This window comes from Pseudopipra pipra, chromosome 4, assembly GCF_036250125.1.
Source record: "Pseudopipra pipra isolate bDixPip1 chromosome 4, bDixPip1.hap1, whole genome shotgun sequence".
In the NCBI taxonomy this organism is placed as follows: Eukaryota; Metazoa; Chordata; class Aves; order Passeriformes; family Pipridae; genus Pseudopipra; species Pseudopipra pipra.
The window spans coordinates 828,806-844,716 of NC_087552.1; the positions used below are offsets into that span (position 1 = coordinate 828,806).

Sequence of the window (15,911 nt, forward strand, 5' to 3'; positions counted from 1 at the left end):
AGAGATCTCTGAGAATGAGCAGATGCAGAACAGGCCACACAGGAAAAGAATGAAACCAACCTGTTGCTTACATTATTTTTTTTGTAAGTGAAACAGTACAGAAACTGGTGTTTGGGTGCAAAATGGAAAGAAGCAAGGTGTTTGTGGTTTCTTTTTTTGTGCTAAGTTTGATTGTAATACTTTGTTTTCCTGATAACCAGTTGGACAAATAGTTCTTAGCAGAGTGTGTGTGCTTTTTGGTCGGTTGGTTGGTTGAGCTTTTTTGTTCAATATGGCCCTGTGATTTTATTTTTCAGCTTTTTCTTTGTACATTATAATGACCTCTTGGTTCTAACTCACCTGGAGTCCTTGCTAAACTCTGACTGTTACAAAGAGTTGAATAATTTATCCAGTTCAAGGCAGGGGTTACAGTCTGTGTGTGTCTACATGTGAAGCTCTTGATCTCAAAGAAGGATCCAAGGGTGTTTGCAGAGAAAAACCTCCAACTCAGAGTAACTTTCCAGTAAGTAAAATCAAGTAATCATTTGATGGTGTTTCTTCTGTCCACTGTAGTTGTCAGCTGGAGTAGAAAACACACACTCTGTTGTTCTGTAGGGAATGAAAGAGCCCGAGATTCAAGGTTGAAATTCATCTTTATGATCTTGAAGGGAGATAAAGACATCAGAGCACAGGCAATCTTTTACAAATGCATTTTATGTGATTTCCCTGCAACTACCTTAGCAGTCCTCAGGCAACCATTGCATGCTTGGGAAAATCTTGGCTCCAGTACACAGTTTTGAGGCATGGACTGAAGAAATAAATACTCTCCAAGTCTGTGTTAATGAGAGTTTTGAATCTTGGTTATATTGGCATTCCTTTATGCAGGTGTCCAGCAGTAAATCAGTGCTCTGAGAGTGCTAAAGTTTCTGGATAGATGCATTTTTTGATTAGTAACTACTGGTGAGATCTTTGATTAGTACCTAGCATTTCTAGCCTGGCATGGGCTGGTTCTGAACTGTTTTCTCAAGGGAGCACTGGAAAGCCCTGATGCAGGTCAGGTAGATTGTGTCGTTCACTGTCAGTGCATTGTATTTCTGCAGTGCATCTCTGTCCTAAATATGGAACATGCTTTGTTTTCCTCAGCTTTCTCTGGCATGATTAAAATGAATTAAGGTTCTCCTTTCCTCTGCACCTTGTCTTGCTGTTGCACTTTCAAGAACCTTCCAGTGGAAACAATAGAAAGTATCTTTTTGTGTGCAAAAAGGAACATTTGGTGTGGGATCCAATGTGGAGCAAAGGTTCTGGTCTTTTAGAATGGAGGTGTAAGAAGAATGAACAAAGACAGTGATAAACATTTGTAATGCCTTTCACAAATATTATTGGACCCTTTCAAGGCATGTTTTCATGGAGAAACAAGGAAACTACTTTGGTTTGCTTCTAATTCAGTTTCTAGATCAGTTTCTGTTACTGCCAAATAATCGGTAGACAGTCACGGCCATTTCTACTGAAGTAGTAACACCTCTTCCTAACTAGTAAGAGTCTCCAAATTCTGTAATACATTTGGCTAAGTATGTCATATTTTGACTTTCTCGTTGTTTTTCCTTGTTAGTCAAAAGCCCAGGTAGTCTGTTTGAATGGCAAGGAATGTAAAAGGTGCAGTAAGTTAAAGCAGATTCAAACTGTGTTATTTCCCAGTGCAGTTGAGAGCAGTTGAGTCTGTGATGGTCAGGAAGATTTGCTGAGCTGGGACTCTGTTAGAAGGCTGTGACTCAGCACAGAACTCTGCACCAGTGAAAATGAGGTGTCTGGTTGTGCTCGAGCTCCTTGCTATGGGTGCAACAGCAGAGAACATGAATTTCAGCCTCAGGAAGGCTGAAATGAAGCTTGATTGCCATATCTTAATTGCATTTAATGTATTCTAAATTATTCTAAAATAATCTGAAAGTATTAAAAGGTTGCCAAGACTTCTAAGATGTAGTGTAAGCAGACATGACAAATTCTTTCTGCTAAAGGGATCTTCCTTTGTGTGGACTTTACGTTAAAGCTTATTCTATTGCAAAAAAAACCAAACCAAAACAAAAAAAACCACACCCCAAATTAAAATTATTTTTCTGATAACAAATCAGGAAAACAAACCCAGCACCTTTTGTTGCTTTTACTGGGGTGTGCTGATACAATTAGCACTGCTGCTGAAGTCAACAGGAGATGTCTTTGTGAGTTTAAAACAAAGCAAATGCACACTGAAGTTCCCAGCAATCCCACACTAGTTGCTATTCCCCTCTGTATCTTCCAGTGTCACCATCCTTCTCTGTGGGGAATTAGAGACACAGCAGCTGTGACGGGTCACTGCTGCCCAGTTCTCAGCTCTTCATATGTGCTTTGGGGGTTTTTTACAGCAGAAAGCTTCTGTCCAGCAGAGAGTTGAAGTCCTGTGCCTTTCCCTGGCTGACTTGTTGTGTGTTTTCCTGTCAGGCAAGGGCAGATGGCTCCTGCCCTGGATTTCATTCTGGGGCCTGAAGGGGCGTTTGGTTCCCAGCGAAGCGTGGAAAGCCGGCATTTCTGGCAGAGGTGAGTGGGTGTGGAGGGCTGAAGATCCCCTGGGAAAAGTTACAAACACTGTGGTGGGCTGGGGTTGGGCCATGACAGAGGGAGGTTTGTGTAAGGTTGCTCTGAGTGCTGTCCTTTTTGGGGGACACTTTTTGTGGTGATGGGGGTTGGTAAATTGGTACCCAGGGTCTAAGGGATTTGGGTGCCTGGAGAGCCTGGAAGAGAAGACTGGCAAGTTTCCTGAAATAAAAATAATTGCTCCAGGGTGTGTTAGATTTATTGTCTGAATATTACAGAGTGTTGTTTTACAAAGTAGCAGGAGACTGACAGCTGGACTTGGTGATCTTTGAGATCCAATAACAATTCTATGGTTCTGCGAACTCAGCACTTCATTGGAAGTTCACAACTATGACAGATGTACTAGAAGAACATAGGTAAGACCTCCTAAAAAGAGATCTTGGAGATATCAGCAGTCCCTTGAAGGCAAGTATCAAACCCAGGTAGCAGGGCCAGCAGCTTTAGTGAGATTTCAGATTCAGGGTGTGGGTGTCAGAAGTGAAGCTGTGAGCAGGGGAGAGTCCAAAAGAACTTCTGGGCCGAGGTGAAAAGTCAGGTTTCTGTTGCCATGCAAGGAAAAGATTATCCCTCAGATAATCTCTGCAGACAGCAGGGCAGCTTTATTTATGATGCCAACTGTTTCCCATGGAACACCTGTCTGCTGTTTCTTTTTTGTGCAAAGCCGTTTCTGCCCTTGGCATAGGGACTTGGTTTTCATTTATCCTGACTGTGGACACCCCTTGAAGTCCAGCAACTTCACTGGCAACGTGTTCAGCTCCTTCAGTCACACAGTAGTGGCCAAAAGACCCCAAGCCCTCTAATAACTGTTGCCAGGTGAGTTTGAGTGCACTGTCTCTGTGTGGAAGAGGACAGTGAGCTCAGATCCACGGAGCAAGGCGCTTGGCTGGGTTTTGCACAAGCATGTGTTCCTCTATTAGTAATGCTAAGTGGAATATACTTTTCCAGAACTTTTCCTGCCTTCCCACAGAGCTCCTTGCAGACAACTGACATGTTATTCAGATGGTGACAGTCACCATCTTTGAGTACCCTTGCAGAGGGTAATTTGTAATTTCTGCATGAAAGCTTTCTGCTTCCATGATCTGCAGCTCTGGAGAACAAAGCAATTTCCCAGCCATTCCTGTAAATATTTTAGGAATGCTTAAATATAAATATAGATATTTCTCAGTTCATGAAGTTCATTACAGTATAGCCCAAAATATGCTATTGACTCCAAGCTGGGACTTTACGTGGAAAACAAACCCTCTTTCTGGTTCCAGACAAGAAATAGTTCTAAGGATTACAAGGGGTTTTAGGTTGCAACAGCAGGCTCACTGTGACTGAGTACATTCTACTGTCTGCATTGGTTTGTCTGGGGCTCTTAGTGCACAGTCAAGCTGAACTTTCTTGGTGCTCAGTATCTTGAGAATTTCAAAGAGCTGATGGTAACAATTCCTAAGTCCCCTGAGGACTTAAAAAAACGGAGAGGCTTTTGATGTGTCCTGTTTTAGTAGCATTTTTTGTTGGGTAATGTATGTGCTTCCAAGCTGAAAACTGGGTGGGAGTCAAAAATCCAGAGTTGCACAAGAAGATATTTCCCTTGTTGTTTTAGTCGATTGACTTGGATCAGAATAAAAAATATGTCACAGAGCAGGAGGGAAGAAGCGTAGAAGTTTTCAGGGACCCACAGCTTTCAAAGATAACATATAAAATAGGCCCCTATTTCAGCAGGGAAATGATATGTTTCATCTTTTGAGGGAAACTGGTTGTTGTCCATCTTTTAGTCCCAGTCTTTGGTGTGCCCCAGGCAGGGAAAGTGAATAATCTGCCCTGGGGACAGCGGATTTTGCAAATATCTGCTGCTCTGCTCAAGCACAGCTGGATGTAGGGCTCCCTGGAATCCATGCTATTCCTGAGACAGACCTGTTCCAAGAGGGCAGTGTGTTCATTTTGGATGGACACCATTCCCAGGAGGAAAGCTGTTAGGTGTGCTGGGGTTCAGTACATCCATCTGGGGTTAATCTCTCTCCACATCGGAGATTACTCCTTCCCTGCATCCCACCAGCCACACTGGTGCAGGTACACAGGTTTATCTTAGCATGAATTTCTCAAAAAAAAACCCCAGTGTATTTTTACACAGGGAAATCCTTTAATTGAAGTATATTTCATTACATTTTCAGGACAAATCCACCTTTTTACATATGTTTTTCCCAAGGCAGTGTAATGAAAATTACTTGAGTTATGACAGTATGTCATACAAATAGACACAAAATATCTTAAGTCTCTTCAAAACGTTTACTGTTCCTTTAGGTCTTGTGTACAGATACCAAAGAATCAAATGTAAACTCAGTTCAAACCAACCAACCAATCCCAACCAAACACAGAAACTAAAACCATCACAGCACAAACCCCCACAGTTTCATGGAAATCATTAAACTTTCATAAGTATTGAATAGAGTGAGACTTCAGGAACAGGCTTTGTGATTTCATTGCACGGTCTTTGTGCAGAAAGATCCAAGGCACTCTGCAGTAGAAGCTGGTCAGCAGGAGTGGGGAAAAAAGATAAAGGAAAACATTCCTGCTGCAAGCAGGTTTTATCCCCATGTAATGCTGAACAGGCACTGAAACTGAGCAGCAGTCAGAGGTGGTGGACAGGCTGTGATGCAGCAGGGGGCACAGAGCCTGGTCCTGTGAGTCAGTACTTGTGCAGACAGGCCTGGAACAAGGGAAATGGGTCCCCCTGGGACTATTCCAAGAGGCAAGGCCATTGTCCTGAGGTGCAGAGGAACTCTCTTGAATTCTACCTTTCCTGTGTCTCCCTCCACTGCCTTTGGCTCAATTCCTTCAGCAAGGAAGGAAGAGACAGGGAACAGAGAGCATCACGTCCTACAGAATTTAGAAAGCTGAATTGTCCCCTGGCTGCTGCCATATCTCATTATAGATAAGTTTGCCCCACATTGTACAGATGGAAGCATAGGATGGTGTGAGTTGGAAGGGGACTTTGAGGATCATCCTGAGTGAAGTTGAGCTTAGTTCTTGTGAGCAGTGGTGTCAGTAGAGCTGTGCCAGAAGTCCCCACAGTGTTTGTATCTGCCTCCCTGAAGTTACTGTTCAAGTCCCCCCCCTTGCCTGTGTTCTTTAGCAGGAGCTGCTGCGTGAAGCTCCTCCCCGGTTCTGTGATGGTGAGAGATCCCTCGGTGTCCTTAGGGTGGGTCTGGGGATTCCTGGAGCAGGGGAGGCTGTCCCAGCTCAGGCAGGCCCTGAGGAGGTGCTTACAGAGCATTATTTGCCCCATGGCTTGATTGCCTTCCCTTTACCCAGATGTTAATTCAGTAGGTGCAGGAAGTGATTGGGCTGCTTTGTTGCAGGCTTTGGCTGTGTGCCTTCCCACAGCAGGTATTTATTTGGCTTGGCAGCTGGAGCAGGAGCGTGCATTCCCTGGCAGCAGGCCCAGGAAAGCCAAATGCCAATTAAAGAGGAGCTGTCTCCTTTCAGCAAGTGAGGGCTTCTCCTAACTGCACCAGAATGGCTTTGGAGGATGTCCCCGAGACAAGGCTGAGGGGAACTTTTTTCCTGGCCTGGGAACCGTTTAACATGGGCAATCTGTGAAGGGGCAGGGCTTTTTCCTGCAGGGATTTGGTTAGGAATGAATTAGTTGTGATTTGTAAAATGTGATGTCACTGCTCCCTACTAGTGTCTGCAGTCAGGGGGTGTGTCCTGCTGCTACCCTAGTTTTATCATTACATTACCTTTTTTACCTCTACCAATCCTATGTTTTGTAGTATTTCCTGGCTAGAAGGGGAATAAAAAACCCAATCCAAGCCCCCAAATCAACATCCCCCTATACCTGGATTAAGACAATTTTAATCCAACTAAGTTTTCAGATTCAGTGGAGCTGAGTAATGTTTGAGGGTGTGCTTTGGATAGTTGTGGTCTTTTGGTTAAAGTGCTGAAATCAGTTGAGAAAACAGTGACACGAGACGGGTGAACCACAAGAAAATGGGAACACTCGTTGGAGTCATCACAAAATCTTTGCCTCTTTCTCTCATGACACCCACACTTTAATCCTGTCCAGTACTTTCATTGCTTGTGTTGCAAGGAAGGAAAAGCAAAGTCATACTTGGCTTACACCCTAGAAGATACTAAAGGGAATTCTGTCTTACAGCTCTTTGAGTGCCACGTGCAGGGTCAGCCTTGGGCATCTTTGGAGTCTGTGGTAAAATGAACTCCATTGTTCCTGGCAACAAAAAATGCCTGTTCTTTGTTGAAAGGAAGGCAAATGACAGTGGTAAGTTGGCTGAATTCCCAGTGAACACACAAAACAGTGAGAGGGCCACATATCCTTTCAGCCTGTTTCAGGATGTGTTTAGGGAAGGAGGTATTTGGAGGAAACCCATGGATAACATTTTTGATGAATGTGATCACCAGTGAGGACAGAGGGGATGGTTATTGCCCCCATTATCTTGTGTTTCTCTGTTGGTTTCCCTCCTTTTTTACATTTTCAGGTTACCTGACTCCAAATATCCTCAAAACACACGGGGTACCTGCTGAGGCAGTGGCTCAGCTCCACTGGTGCAGGTGATCTCACACACTGTAACACGGGGGGATCGGGCACGAGGAGGAAAAGCAGCAGAACTCAGGGAGTGATGGAATCACAAACAGCTGGCTACAAACATTCTGAATATAATTAAGCTTTGAGACATTAGACCAGCCAACATGTTAATAACTGTGAAAAAAACCTGTGGGTGATTTTCATACTTATCAAAATAAGGAACTGTTGAGAACCATTAATAATGTGGGTAAATGCTGCCTAAGCTTCCCACACTCAACTCTGCCAGTAAGCTTTAATTTTCAACATATTAAGCATGAAAAATATCACTATGGAACAAGAATTTTTATCTGCTACGCTTGCCTGGACCAGGATGTTCAGCAGTTTAAGATGAACCCACATTACACCTTAGTGTAAAGGATAATTCCAAAGCCAAAGTTAACATTTGCACAGAGAAGCACAGAGGGAGAGCATGAGGAAGCTTGAGCAGCTGTGGTATGTTATTATTTATTATTTAGCAATTGTTTGAATTGATTACTCTTGAAACTCTTCACAGACACAAAGGATTAAATAAACAGGGAGAGAAGCAGCTTCTGCACCACACTGACAGAAGAGCTCATCTGTGTCTCTTAAAGATTGCTGTAATTAAAAGAACAACTTCTTCTCTCAAATAAAATAACACTTCCTGAGAGCAGACAGCTTGTGTTCTTATTTAAGAAAATAAACTATAAAAGATTCCTGCAGGTGTTGGCTCATTTGAGATACTGCCTATTCCAAGTAATTACCACAAATGAATCCTCTGAATTTCAATATATTTATTGAACAGGTTTGTATAAAGTGTTTCACTGACCTTCAAAGTCCACTTGAATATTTCTTGATATGTCCCACATAGAAAACAATTATGCCTTAACTGTCCACAGTTTGTAACTGCTACGACTACAGAAAAAGAGGGGGGAAAATAACCACAAAAAAACCCCACTATGCCATGGGAGTGGTTTAGGTTCAGGAAACACACTGAACTAATAAGCAATTTTAACTGCTTTGGCAATCCCAGCACATGACTCTGACCTTCCAGAGGGGAGCTCCTACAACACACCATGGCCTGTGATTTATAACAATTCAGGAGACCCCTCCACACTTGACCAGAGAGGCCCGGCCCTGGCATTGCTCACCTTCATCACCTTCCAGTGGGCAACAGCTCTGTAGTCTCTGGGGTGGGATCCACCTTCCTTCTTGAACCATTCCCTCACTTCTGTCTTCCCAGAGCAAGGTTTATCCCAGTAATACAGTAGCTCCACAAAGGGAGTCTACACTCCCCTCTCCCCACCAAAGCACTTTTCTCTCAGGTGGAGCAAAGACAAAAAGGAAAAGAAACCAAATCCATCTGGTTGGAAACTGCACTGTTACTGGGGGCAAGCACTGGCATACGAGGTTTTGGCTTCCTGGGAAGTGCTGGAGCACAGCCAGACATTTGGATACAGGCAATACAAGAACCTTCCTTGCTCTCCATTTCTCACTCCCCCATAGGACACCAGCTTGAAACTCTGCTTGGCACATTGAGCAAGTCAAGGCTTTAAATTCTTTCCCATCCCACTCGATAACATCTGGCTGCGTCTCCTTCATCCCGCTCTGATGCAATCCATGGCAAGCTGGCTGGGAGCTGGATAATGCCTCAGCCTCATGGGGGTAAATGATGTGTGTCTGATAGGGCTGGAAGCACATTAACGGAAGCTGCACAGTTACACCCTTTGTAAAATGGTTTGATAATAGGCCAAATACTTAATAGCAACAAATCAACTAACCCCCAAACCAAATGAGCAGATCTATTTACTTAAGCCTACTTTACATACCAAGTGGCAAGAGATAAGCCTTAGAGCAGCTATTCCTAAAATGCACTGACTGAAGAATGTGGGAAAACCTTCACCTGGTAATTTTTGGAGGAAATGATGAATCACATTTTAAACAAAGGAGAAAAAAGGCCCTACCTAATCCCAGCTTAGGTGCAAGGACGGTGAAACAGCCAATTTCTGATGCAGTTGACCTGACACTACCTGAATAAAGGGGCTGATTAACCGGCATTTCCTACACAAGAGGACCACAGATCACGTCCCATGAGAAGTTACTGGTTTATTTCCAGGTAGTGCACGCACCGTTATCTTGCATTCAGTGGGGAATTCTGGTCAGGCCCACAGATGGGTAAATAGATGTGGGACAAACAAGCTGGTTTTTGCTCCTGAGCTGCCATTGGAAAGGGACACAGATGCCCTGAAGCCAAGGGCATCTCACTTCAACAGGAAGTGACAAGCTTTAGACAGGTCCCTCTCTGTCTCCACCTAGAAAACAAGGAAGCACAATTTGGGCCTCGAGGATGAGGAGGAGGGAGAAAGGGAGCAGAAAAGGGGAAAGACACAATCCTCCTGTACTGCTTCAAAATGGTACAAGAGAAGGATGATATCCTGAGCTGCAAGGGACACACAGTTTGACCAACACTTTAGGAAGTTGCATTATTTGTTTGTTTTAAATTATGGGGGGCTTCCTATTTATAATACCTGTCAACAAAAAACAGAGCTCTCTTAGAAGTAGTTGTGCTTGTTTCTTTGGGATAAACGAGTCAAACTCTAAGTATTTCACTCTACATTGCTCTATGAGTAGAGACACTGATTTTTCAGACCCCTGCCTCCAGGCCATTACCATTCTCTTCCCCTCTACCTGATAACTGTAAAAGGAAAAAAACCCAGCCATAATAACGTAGGTTACCAAAACCTTCAGTTAATTTCGCAGGGTTGCCCTCAATACTAACAGCAGGGCAATGATACCACGGTGTTGTGAATGCAGCCTCCAGCTGATTTAAAGAAACCCTCCTGTCAGAATTTAAATGACTCATGACTTTTGCACGACACAGAGAATGTTTTAATTTACGTAATTATACCCGTACAAACTATGCACTGACTGGTTCCCAGTCCTGAGTTCACTCTGAAGTCTCCCTAAGGCAAAGGTGTCACATGTGACGAGAAACAGTTTATGAGTCTGCAAATGTGAAGGGCAAGAACAAAGAGCCACATCACTCGCCCTCCCTACTGCACAAATCCTCCCTGCTGCAACACCCTCGGCAAGCGCGAGCACACCTTGCTCAGTGGGACCTGGAGCAGCCACTGCCACAGACTCAGAGTCCTCCTTTTCGGCTGGAAATGCAGCAATTGGAGGAGTAACAACCACGAGCATTACCTGCAGCTACTATTACTATGTCAGCGAGCTGCGTGTGGATCTTGAGCTGCTCTTTTGGGGTGTATCTGTGAGTAATGGTCACTGTGGCATCACCTGAAATGGAATACATTAGCAATTAATTGCCACATTTGTTCTGGAAGGGTTCACACAGCTCTTCCATCTGATCAGATATTGCCACCTGCAGGATATGACTGTTCCTACACACAAAACGTCCCAAATGAAGACATGCCCCACCTTTTCAGTTCTGTTCATAATATGTTAAAAAAACAACCAAAACCTACAACAGAAAGGAAGAAAAAAGTGCTATCCTACACACCCCTTGCATCACTTCTCAATCAAAAACATTTCATCAAATCAGCCCAACTGCTGATAAAAAACTACCCTGACTGACAGCCTGACAAAGTTCCTTTTCAGCACTTTGGTTTAGGTCTTGTCTGGTCCCCATCCTCCTGAGTTCAAAAAAAAAGCTAAAGCCTAACCCTGGCCTGCCTTGCCTTCCACACACCATCCAGGCTGCTTCTTGCTGTTCACAGCAGCAGCAGAGCCAAAAACCACCTGCAGGAGATGAACCAGATCTCCAAGGACAGCCCCATCTACGAGTCACCAATGAAAACCCCACCGGATTACAACTATAAAACTATTTATCACCACGTACACAGCATGTACCACACTTAATGCTGGTTTATTGTCTAAGAAGTACACTTGTTCCTTAGTTTTCTCACTGCCAGCTGCTTTATGCTGTGTACCACCACAGTACAGGAGGTGGGCAAACCAGAACACTGCCAGTAAGACTCGTCACCCAGGATTCGCAGCAAAGGGCAAAACTGCCACTCATTTTCATGGGAATGGGGATGAGACCAGAACTATGCACCCATGGTAATTACAACTCCAACACTGAGAGAAGTTTCAAATAGCAACTTTCCCACAGAGGCTGAAGGGAAAAACCAACTCCATGATTACTGCGAAGCTTCTACTGTTTTATTATATTAATAACAGATTTCACTCCCCTCCTATTAAATGGGCCTGGGATTAAACGTTCATGTTACCTCACCTGTGCATACCATGGTGGCACTTTCCAACACCACAAGGAAGCTGCAAAAGGGCAGCACTCTATTTAAATTATACTTGTTTCTCTTCCTACAGCACAATTAGAGCAGCACATGCAGGCTTCTGTAATTAGAATTGCTTAAAAATATTTCCACTACAACCCCCGGGTTCCAGGGGGATACAAACTGCCCCGCAGAAACAGCCCCAGGCCAACGTGGGTCATAGCCCAGAACTCACGCTGAAACAAGTTACTTGGTTGGGCATTTGGGCATTTTCATAAACACCAATTAACTGACACAGCACAACAGAAATGATGGAATCTTTATTTTACACGGACAGAGAAAAGCGTAGGTGGAATTCTGTGCATGTGTGTGCTCAGGGCACCAAAACAAAGTGGTTACCAAATAAGCAGGAGGGGAAGGCACAGAGCTGCACGGATTTGTACAAACCTCACACAAACTCTGCAGCTCTTTAAGGCCACACTGGCACTGTTATCCTCCACATTCAGTGCTGACAGCGGGGAAACAGCAGCTCTTTCAAAGGGAGGACAGTGGGGTGATGTAATACCAGAAAAAGTTGACTCCAGAAACTACTCACCTGAGAAGATGCCAGGAAAGAGATGAGCAAATTTATTTCCCTGCTCCCCTTAGAGCTGTTGACAAAAGTGAAAAGCTTTCTCTTTTAGTTGAATCCTCTGCTCAGCTTCACTCTCAGCATTTCACAAAGGGAAACATTCAAACAACATCCCTGGACTTACCTCCAGGCCTTTCGTGCTCCCCATCAGTATGTAACAGCATTGAGACAGGCATTCCAACATTCTTAGATCTTCCAGCTACAACTACGTTTTTCCCAAATGTGGGTATTCCTTAGAGAAAAAAAATTAAAAAATTCTATTTCACTATTTTGATTCACCTAAACCCTTCTTCTCACTCCCCAGGATTGAATTATCTCTTACTGTGGACTGCTGACATCAACCTGACGTGAAAATCCACAAGGCTGAATTTGAGGGAGCAATCCACAAAACAACTTCCAGCTTTCCCCTTGCGGGAAGAAAACTGGCCACTCATTCAGGTGACCTGAACCACCCTCAGCAGGAACTTCATTTCCCTTCTCTGACCACAAAGGGGAACTGAAGCTCTAATGGCTACCAGGCAGAACACACACATTCTAAGGAGAAAATGAACACTAGTGAACACCTGGGCACTCTTCTCCCCTGAAAAAGGGAAATTAACTGCGCCCATTCTTCATCTTGCTTCTTCCCTTTCACTTACAGAAACTTAGGCATACAAACCTTCTATTTCACAAATAATCAGGAGGTACACAACAGCACAGAAAGCTCCCTGCAACACTGTAAAAGGCAGAAAGTTACCAAAGTGTTCCACCAGGTACTACTCTCTTCACTTAATTAACAGTTCTGCTACTGGCACAAGGTCTCATCTATTTGGCACCTCCTTATTATTCACATTACTCCTCTAACTGTTTGTTCTTCACTCAGCCAAATACACTGAATAACCTTTAACTCACACCTCACTTAACCCTTTGCTCCTCTCCCCAGATGAAAAGGGTTTCAGGACAGTTGAGCTTCTCACCTGTCCGTTTTATGATTTCCCACACGGCAGCAGCAGTGGCAGGAAATATGGAAGACATTATAGTCCATTGCTTCACTGTTTAATAACATCCCAAACTGCTTCCAGGATTGCACTTCCAGCTTTATTTCTGCACAACACCAGAGAAGGGTTGACTGGCTCAAAACAACCAGGTGGGAAGTGGGTTTGGGGGAACAGGTTGAGCTCTGTACAGGTGGGACGGCCACTGCTCCGCCCTGGCCTCCGTGAGCCTCAGTCAGCCTCTGGTCCGGTCCAGAATGGCAGAGACTGCCCCAGGGGCTGCCCCAAAATGGCAGAGACTGCCCCAGGGGCTGCCCCAAAATGGCAGAGACTGCCCCAGGGGCTGCCCCAAAATGGCGGGGACTGACCCAGGGGCTGCCCCAAAATGGCGGGGACTGACCCAGGGGCTGCCCCAAAATGGCGGGGACTGACCCAGGGGCTGCCCCAAAATGGCGGGGACTGACCCAGGGGCTGCCCCAAAATGGCGGGGACTGACCCAGGGGCTGCCCCAAAATGGCAGGGACTGACCCTGGGGCTGCCCCAAAATGGTAGAGACTGACCCAGGGCCTCGAGAGCCCCCACTATGGCAGGGACTGACTCCTTGGGCCCCACAGGGAACATGGAAGCCCAGCTGTGCCTGGGGGAGGCCCCAGCCGAGGGGAGCAGATAAAAGGACGGTGACACGCTGCTCTCAAGGGGCTGCTCTGCTCCATTTCCATCTCAGAAGGATTATTTTTGGCATCTTTTCCATAACCACATGTCACCCATTCCGGGCCAGATCCCAACATAACCCTGCAGCTGTGAGGCCATATATCCCACTGTCCCACTCAGAGAGCATAAGGGATGGTTCAAAAAGCCAAATAAAGGCACAGGAGAGTTAATAAGGAAATTCAGACACTGCCAGCAACAACAGTTGAGGGACATAAACACCATGTTTGCATTTAGTCGGTATTTTGTGGTTTTGCATGAAAAGGAGAGAACTAATTAAAAGATATCATGCATATTATAAAACTTAGAACATTGTAATCTCTTGTTATAAGATTTTCAATTAAAAAAACCCATAAAGTTAACCCACACTGTTATGATTTACAATTTAATTCTCCATTTTCTGATGAGAGGGAGTTTCCTTCTGATTCCTAATGAGACAGGGTTGTGGAAATTGAGATATTCAGTACATTGATGAAAGAGTCTCCTAGAAGTGAACTCTCCTCAGAGACACTGAAAGCAACCATAACCTTGTTTTTATGCCAACCTGGGAAATAAAAACAAACAAAGATAGAAACGTGGAGCAACTTATGAAATGGTTTTTGCAAAAGAGAACTTGCTAACCTTAGGCAAGTCAGGTGTTCATGCAAAACAAACCTGGCAGTTTTTCCTTGTGCCTGGGATGGGGCAGAACCCTGCTCTGACAGAAACCTCCTCTTCCTATGTCCATGCAATTTCTTTTCTTTAGCTTCAGCAGAGAAAATGAGAAAGAAAACAGTACAAAAATGAAACTGAGACAAAAAGGAAATCCCTCCTGCTTTTCTTTTTTTTTTTTTTAAATAACAATATCTTGTGCTTACTAAAGTATCACTTATATGACCCACCCTTCCAACATACTTAGCCAGCCACATTGAACATCTGAGACCTTCTGTATTTGGGAATAGAATATGAGAACATTCTTATGGAGCATCACAACAGGATTTTACATGTCCCATACATACTACATGAAAACCTCTGGAAAATCACTATTGCAGGAACACCTTCCTTTTGCAGAACTGGACAAAACAGTTACTAGCAGGGTTGGAAAGGATATAGCTTTTCTAATTTTCAGTGGTTGCAATTAAACCTTTTAATTACGTGTTTTAATTAATCATAAGCTGTATTAAGCCTCAAATTACTCTAAGGCAGCTACTTCTATAAGAACATAGATTCTTATAAGTTTCTAAGTTCTACTTAGCAAAAGTAAGAACTTTTGCTAAACTGACCTTTATATGCTTCAATGAGCAAAGCCTGGGAAAAATATATTGTTGAACTTGGACATCTGGAAGGACATTTATAAAAAAAAAACCAAACCAAATAATAATAAGAAAAAAGGCTTAGTATTTGAGCTCGAACAAACCCATCAGAGGACAAAAGACACAAAAAAGACTACAGATATGGACTAATTGTTATAGAAAAGGAGAAATTAGTAGCCAAAAGAAGGTAGAATAGGAACTCAGAAAAGAGAATTATGTAATTTAGAACCAATGATCATTAATCTGTTTTCTAAAATCTCAAAGCAGGTGAAAAAAAATTATTATTGTTGCCTACATGGGGACTGGGATTCTTTCAGTCATTCACACACACCTTGGGCCAGAAACAAAGTAATGCCTTCCTTTCTAACACTACCAAGACGGTAGGAGAGAGTTGTATTTATTCCAACACTTTCAAAGTATTTGGCAACAGAGGCAGAAAACAGAAGCAAGTACCCGTCCAGAAATACAGCTGTTTGTGGCAAAACTGGCAGAATATCCAGGGGGTCAGAGGCTTATTTCAGTCACTGTTTAGCTGCCTCACCTTTTCACGTGTGAGAACACAGAGCGAAGACAACGCTTTTAGTGCAGGCGCTTGAAATCTGCTGAGGAATCCCCGAGGGGAGCCGAGCCCGCTGCCCCCTCAGGCCTTTCGCGCCCTTTTCGCCCACCGAGCGCGGCGCGCGCTGCCCGCCACAGCGTGAGGGGATCGAGGAGCAGGAGCAGGAGCAGGAGCAGGAGGAGGAAGAGGAGGAGGAGGAGGAGGAAGAAAAGGAAAGAGCGCGGAGGAAAACTCCCCGATCACCGCCGCGTATCTGTCGGCGCTGCGAGGGGAACTGCTGGCGCTGCGAGTGAGGGATCGCCACCGCCTCAGCGGCGCCCAGCCCCGGCGCAGCAGCGCGGAGG

At 44.4% G+C, this 15,911-nt stretch overlaps 1 protein-coding gene across 1 annotated transcript in view; it reads right to left on the bottom strand.

The window, feature by feature from the left end:
- RASSF6 (Ras association domain family member 6) overlaps positions 1–15,744 on the bottom strand; it is a 92,664-nt gene extending 76,920 nt beyond the window's left edge. Inside the window, exons 1-2 of the mRNA XM_064651334.1 lie at positions 14,979–15,744; positions 14,371–14,461 (exon numbers count right to left, since the gene is read on the bottom strand). The gene's annotated coding sequence lies outside the window, so the exon portion shown is untranslated. The remainder of the gene's footprint in view (positions 1–14,370; positions 14,462–14,978) is intronic.
- Positions 15,745–15,911: the final 167 nt, after the last annotated feature.